The following is a 6913-nucleotide window of genomic DNA, read 5'->3' as shown; positions in this document are numbered from 1 at the left end:
TTTGTCAAGATAAACACTGAAGGAGAGAAACACTGTGAGTGCCATCTTGCGGCTATTGATAAAGTTGTTGTTCTGTTAGTCACTCAGTGGGGTTTAACTCTTCATGACCCCATGGACTATAGCCTGCTAGGCGCCTCTGTCCATGGAATTCTCCAAGCAAGAATACTGGAGTGGGTAGCCATTCCCTTCTCCAGGGCATCTTCCTGACCCAGGGACTGAACCTAAGTCTCCTGCATTGCAGGCAGGTTCTTTATTGTCACCAGAGAATCCATCTTGTGGAAGGGCTAATAAATCCTCCTCAAAGACTGGCCCTCTATGAATCATTTTAGTCATGTTGCCAAAATTCAGCCTGTGTTCACCAGCGCTAAATAGAAACACGGAGACAGTTTTGGGTAAAGTACAGAAGAGTAGCTTTTATTGCTTTGCCAGGCAAAGGGAACTGATGCCCTCAAGACTATGTGACCCACGCTGGAGCCAGTAGCGAGGAACAGGGCACGATCAATTCATGGACGTTCTTCTGACTGAGTGGAGTTAGTCAGCAGTCAGCATCATCAACCTTCTGGTTCCTACCAACCTGGGGTCTAAGTGCTTCTGGGCAGCAGACAGTTAACTTCTTCCACCTGGTGGGGGTTTCAGTATCTGCAAAACAGCTCAGAGGACATGGCTCAGAATATTATCTGTAGTCCTTGAGAAAGAGCTAAAAGTCCTTGACTTCATTTAATGGCTAAAGTATTATTATTTTGTCTTGCTTGATTGTTTTCCTTTCTTTCTGCCTTTCCTCAGTTGCCTGATTAAATGCAGCCTTTGACTAAAGTTCTACAGACAAAAGGCAGGCAGAGGACATGGGCAGAGGTCTATTCTCGGAAGGCCTCGTAGAGTCCTGCTTGGTTACAGTCAAACTGCAGCTTTGACCTTCTCATGGCAGCCATTGGCCACAGGAGGTTCCAAACACAAAGGCCAGAGGCAACAAAGGCCCAGAGTAATGAGATGAGAGGAACAGTCAGAACTGGTGCCTCACAGAGAGCAAAGCTGCTCCCAGGGTATAAGTAATGGAGAACAACATTTTGCACAAAGAAATAAAAACTCCTAGGTAAGGCAGTGATAAAATCTCAAACTCAAATGAACGCTGAACAAAGACACAGGCAAAGACTAGAAATGGTATGCAAATTATACTCACAGCATCCCATCCTGAGGCAGACTGACACGGGGCTAAACCACTGCAGAAGGACAGAATGGGTCACAGGAGATGATCAGTGGAAACTGGAAAAAGAAACATGAAAATTACATGTGAATAAACCACTCCTTTGTCCACACTCTCTGACCATTTTCACTAGTTCCATTATGAGAGAAAACGATGGAAGTATTAATAGAACCCACTGCTGAGAATCCTTAAGTAGAGAATAAAATTAAATAAGTTTATAGTCCAGTACTATATGTAGCTCCTGTTGCATAGAACAGAAGATATTCTTTTAGTTACAATTTTATAAAATACTGACTTTAACCACCTCTCCAGGTATTCATCAACATTCTGATCCTTCTTTTAGTTGCAATTTTATAAAATACTGACTTTAACCACCTCTCCGGGTATTCATCAACATTCTGATCCTTATAGGAGACAAAACAGATGAGCAAATAAATTTGGTTTCTAGCAAGGCATATTGTCTGTATAGGTAATAAGTCATTTTAAAACATAAAACTTCCATTAAAAATGGATCTCTGTTTAGATGAATATGCCTAATAACACTGACTTTTCTAGCCAACCCAACAAAACAAAGATAAGATCTCAGATATATTGAGATGTAAATACTGGAAAGGAAGAGACAATGCTGTTATTTGTAGAAAATGCTGCTGGAAAAACTGACTAATGAAACACTTCAGGGGTACAGCCCCTTCATACGGGAAAAAAACTTATCTTTGACGCAATCATTCTAGCTCAAGAAATTTATTTAAAGTAGATAAACAGGGAAGTGAGCAGATTTGTGTGAAAGATGTTTATCATAACTATATTTCTCTGGTTAAGGGAAAAATAGAAACACTCTTTATGGTCAAACTGCTGAATTAGTCAAATAATACTTACACAATGAGATGCTACTGCTGCTGCTGCTGCTAAGTCGCTTCAGTCGTGTCGGACTCTGTGTGACCCCATAGAGGGCAGCCCACCAGGCTCCTCTGTCCGTGGGATTCTACAGGCAAAAATACTGGAGTGGGTTGCCATTTCCTTCTCCAATGCATGAAAGTGAAAAGTGAACGTGAAGTCGCTCAGTCATGCCCAACTCTTCACGACCCCATGGACTGTAGCCTACCAGGCCCCTCCATCCATGGGATTTTCCAGGCAAGAGTACTGGAGTGGGTTGTCATGTCCTCCAACAAAATGAGATGGAAGATAGCATAATATACCATCAGTTTTGTGGGCTTAATTCATCAGAATACAAATCAGCCAAGGAAAGTAGTTGGCAATGGGAGCTGAGCACCCCTCACACATCTTTGCTTAGTGCTCTCAGTTACAGATCTAACCTCCTCTGCACTGATACTATTTGGGAAGCTTGACAATTAACTGGGTAAATGCTACCACAGCATGAAACCATGAGACTGAGGGGCTTGTTTATTGCCTGCTACAAAAGGTGCTGAGCCCCTCACCCAAGGATCCTGGGATAAGGTTCTTATAACTGTGTGACTGTGTGGATGAAGTTGCCATTCATTGAGTCCCTCCCTGAGACTTAGGGTCAGGAAAGCTGGCATTATCATGCTAATTCTCCTGCTGTTGGCTGTGCCATGAGTAATGAACTGTCTGGTTCAGACACATTGGGAATCATAGTCTATTTTCAGCACCTCTCTTACAAGGGTTGAGATTTTTCCTTCACCAACTCCTTGCTTCTTCAACTGTCACTTCTGTCACTTCTCTTCTTTGTGTTCTGCTTTATATTCCTTAAACTTAGGGTAGTCATAATGCATATCTTCTAGGTATATCTGAAGGTTAAGAGACATAATATGTTAGGCACTTAGAATGGTGTCTGACGCATAAAAATGTCCAAAATGTATTTAGCAATCATTATCATTACTATCAGCATCATCTCCATTGTCACCTTTGAGTGTGTGTTGCTCGTGCTTGCTTCGGCAGCACATATACTAAAATTGGAACGATACAGAGAAGATTAGCATGGCCCCTGTGCAAGGATGACATGCAAATTCGTGAAGCGTTCCATATTTTTCGGGCTTCCCTGGTGGCTCAGAGGTTAAAGCGTTTGCTTCCAATGCAGGAGACCGGGGTTTGATCCCTGGGTCGGGATCCCCCAAAGAAGGAAATGGTAACCCACTCCAGTATTCTTGCCTGGAGAATCCCATGGGCGGAGGAGCCTGGTAGGCTACGTTCATGGGGTCGCCAAGAGTCGGACACGACTGAGCGACTTCACTTTCTTTCTTAGTTGCTCAGTGGTGTCCTACTATTTGTGACTCCATGGACCATAGCCTGCCAGGCTCCTCAGTCCATGGGATCCTCCAGGCAATAATACTGGAGTTGGATGCCATTTCCTTCTCCAAGAGATCTTCCCAACCCAGGGATCAAACCCAGGTGCCCTGCATTGCAGGCAGAGTCTTTATTGTCTGAGCCACCAAGAAAGCATCATCATATTTAGAATAATGCAATATAATTATACTTAGTAAATATCAGAAGATATGCTATACTTGCTAAATAAACCAGCAAGTTATAAAACTTTGAGCACAAATGGGGAAAATGTAAACTGTTGAATATTAGTAAAAAGTATGGTAAAGCTGTTTGCACTAATCTAGCAAATTGTATGTAAGTTTAAAATTAAATCAACAGTTACCTAAAATCCAGTGAGTACAATAAATATCAATATGAATTTATCTATATGTAATGTGTGTGTATATACATGTGTGTACAAACACAGACATTCTATGCACATTTATAAACACATATGGAAAAATAAATACAAGGTTTCATTGCCTCCCTGATGTGATTTGGTACAACTTTCTTTTTTTGCATTATCTCGGTATTTTCCAGATTTCTAAATAGACATATCTCACGCTTAAAAAAAGAAAAAGTATTACCAAAAAACTTAAAAATTATTTTTCAGGGAAGTTTTGCATTAATAATGCCTTCAAAGTACACAACTCAGACCCTTTATGTCTTTTTGTTTAAATGAAGAAATGTAAATGAGGTATTCAAACAATGTTCATGATTTGAGTAAGTCAGCAAATTAGGCGTTCAGAAACTCAGAAAGTTAATGACTGAATAAACACATTACTATACATGAAGTCTGGGTTTCAACTCAATTTGGATTCCTGAAAGTTTACAACACCCCCAACCTTAAATAACCATGGAAGTTGTGAAGGAGATGGTGCCTTGTGAATCAGCTTCCAGACTTTATCTGATCAGACGAAAGTATGGTCAAGTTACTGGGGATAATTCTAATTATGAATTAGCACACTGATCAGAGGAAAAGATCTGGCTCTGACTGGGAAGATCAGAATATGCGAAACTTCAGTACTGCCTGCTCCAAACAAAGGAGAATAAGAGAATCATCAGGAGTGAAGAAAAAAGAATAAAGCCTGAGTTGGCAGAATCTCAACAAGCAAATTCAGGTTCCAAAGGAGTCTTTGTTGCCTGGTTCAGTTTCCTGACCCACAACACAGATCTCAAAGGGCTCCCTACAGAGAGGAGAATAATCTCTTTCATGAAAACTTTGCTGAAAGTTTGTTGTCTTCAAATGAGAAGGCTAATAAAGATGACTGACATTCTCCCAATTAACGCAGACAGTACCAATACTCAGGTTTCTGCAGAAAAATTCATTTGCTCCAATAAACAATAAAACCTCTAGCATATGAATATAGTTGACATTTTTAACCTTTGGGCTTTTTTCCATACTCATCTATCCTACTCTTGGATATAACTGGATAAATGTTTAACAGAACTTCAGAAAGTGAACTTGTTCCTAGATAAGAAATATATTAATTATAAAAGTAATTCTGATAAACAAGAAAAAGTTTCCCGCCTAGAGGGACAGACAGAAAAAGTTAACATTGAGTTTAATTCAGAATGTCCCAGAGAGAATGCAGAATTGGGTCATAACAAGAGAGATCTATCACTACAGATGCTTTTGGTACAAATAATGAAGTATCAAGAGAAAAAAGGTGGTACCAAGAAGTAAAATTCTTGATCTCTCATAACTGTAAATGGCCAAGTAGCTAGCTCCAAGGTTGGCTACTAGTGTAACTCAGTGTAGAGAGGACTCCGCACAGACTTCTGCTTTACTCATGGACTCATATTAATTGCCACTTTTCCAAGCATCATATTGTCTGTCAATGTCCAGAGGCTGAAAGAATCAACTCATTGTTTTGGATTCCTTTACTAGAGGTCCCCAATATACATTCCATTATATCCCAATGACCAAGGTTTCATACCACTTTCACACCCCATCCAATCACTGAAAAGGGGGAAGAAATTACTATGATGGACTTGGATATTCAACCCCTCAGGTACCCAATAGTGAGAAAAATGGAGATTTTGATGGCAAAGAAGGATAGCTGTGGGAGAAACACAGCAGGGTCCCAGATCGTGTTTAAGACAAAGGCTAAATTCTTTACCATAACATATGATGCCAGCCCAGCTTTTAAGCCCTTCAATTCCATTCCTCTGCTAACCATATACTCTTTCTCTGCAGCTTTATAGGCTGTTTCCTGAACAAACACACTCATCTCATATTTGAAAATTTGCTCCCATCCCTATGTGGAATGTCTCCTCACTTTCTTCCAATTATAATTACTTTTCTCTTCCAAACCTTAGTTCAAAAGCAACCTCATCTTATCTCCCATAGCAGAATGCATGTTGCCTTTCTCCAGCCATCTGCAGTTTGGAATTTATTTGGTACCTAGCCTTTCTATTTTGTATCAGTCTTATGTCTCTGACCCCACTAGAATAAAAACTTCTTCAAAACAGAAATGGTGTCTTCTTCATCTTTTACTTGTGACTCTGGTGCTTTCAGTATAAAACTGATTTAATAAACACCTGTAGAATTCATCCAAAATTGTCATCCTATTTAGAAACACTCAATTAAATTCCAGATAAGGATCCTGACCCTCATTCTCAATTTCTGTTAAGAATCAAAGACATGGGTCACCTTGAATCTAATTTCAGAATAAATTCAAATGAGATTATTAAGATTTAATTGCATCATTTGGTTGTCTATTTTGAGAGACATACATTTACAGTTTTAAAACACCTAGTGGATTTGCAATATTAATATACTTCATGTGCATCTTTGGGATATTTCTGCTAAGAAATATAGCAAGTGAGCTGAGCGCCAAAGAATTGATGCTTTTGAACTGTGGTGCTGGAGAAGACTCTTGAGAGTCCCTTGGACTGCAAGGAGATCAAATAAGTCAACCCTAAAAGAAATCTGTCCTGTATATTCATTGGAAGGACTGATGCTGAAGCTGAAACTCCAATACTTTGGCCACCTGTTGCAAAGAACTGACTCATTTTAAAAGACCCTGATGCTGGGAAAGATTGAAGGCAGAAGAGGGGACGACAGAGGATGAGATGGTTGGCTGGCATCACTGACTCAATGAACATGAGTTTGAGCAAGCTCTGGGAGTTGATGATGTTAGGGAAGCCTGGCATGCTGTAGTTCATGGAGACGCAAAGAGTGGGACACGACTGAGCAAGTGAACTGGACTGAACTGGAAAGTTTACAGAATTTCTGAGAACACTGGAGAAACAGGTTTGGGAAACATGCAGGAATAAACAGACCTTGCCACCAAAGCCAGTCTTATGACATAGGACCCTACTGCTGGTACTCATCACTGGACTCCAGACCTTATCTCGCCTCCTGTGGACAATGGTTACAGCCATGGCCCCACTACCATTTGCTATTCAGGAATGGAAACTCTCCTA

General features: G+C 40.4%; 1 non-coding gene across 1 annotated transcript; it reads left to right on the top strand.

Moving 5' to 3' along the window:
* The first annotated feature begins 3102 nt into the window (after window positions 1–3102).
* LOC122685652 lies at window positions 3103–3209 on the top strand. Its single transcript, XR_006338502.1, has one exon. It is a non-coding gene; the product is annotated as a U6 spliceosomal RNA (small nuclear RNA).
* Window positions 3210–6913: the final 3704 nt, after the last annotated feature.

The sequence above is a fragment of the Cervus elaphus genome, chromosome 28 (genome assembly GCF_910594005.1).
Source record: "Cervus elaphus chromosome 28, mCerEla1.1, whole genome shotgun sequence".
NCBI classification, from domain to species: Eukaryota; Metazoa; Chordata; class Mammalia; order Artiodactyla; family Cervidae; genus Cervus; species Cervus elaphus.
This window is presented reverse-complemented; position numbering and strand designations above follow the sequence as displayed.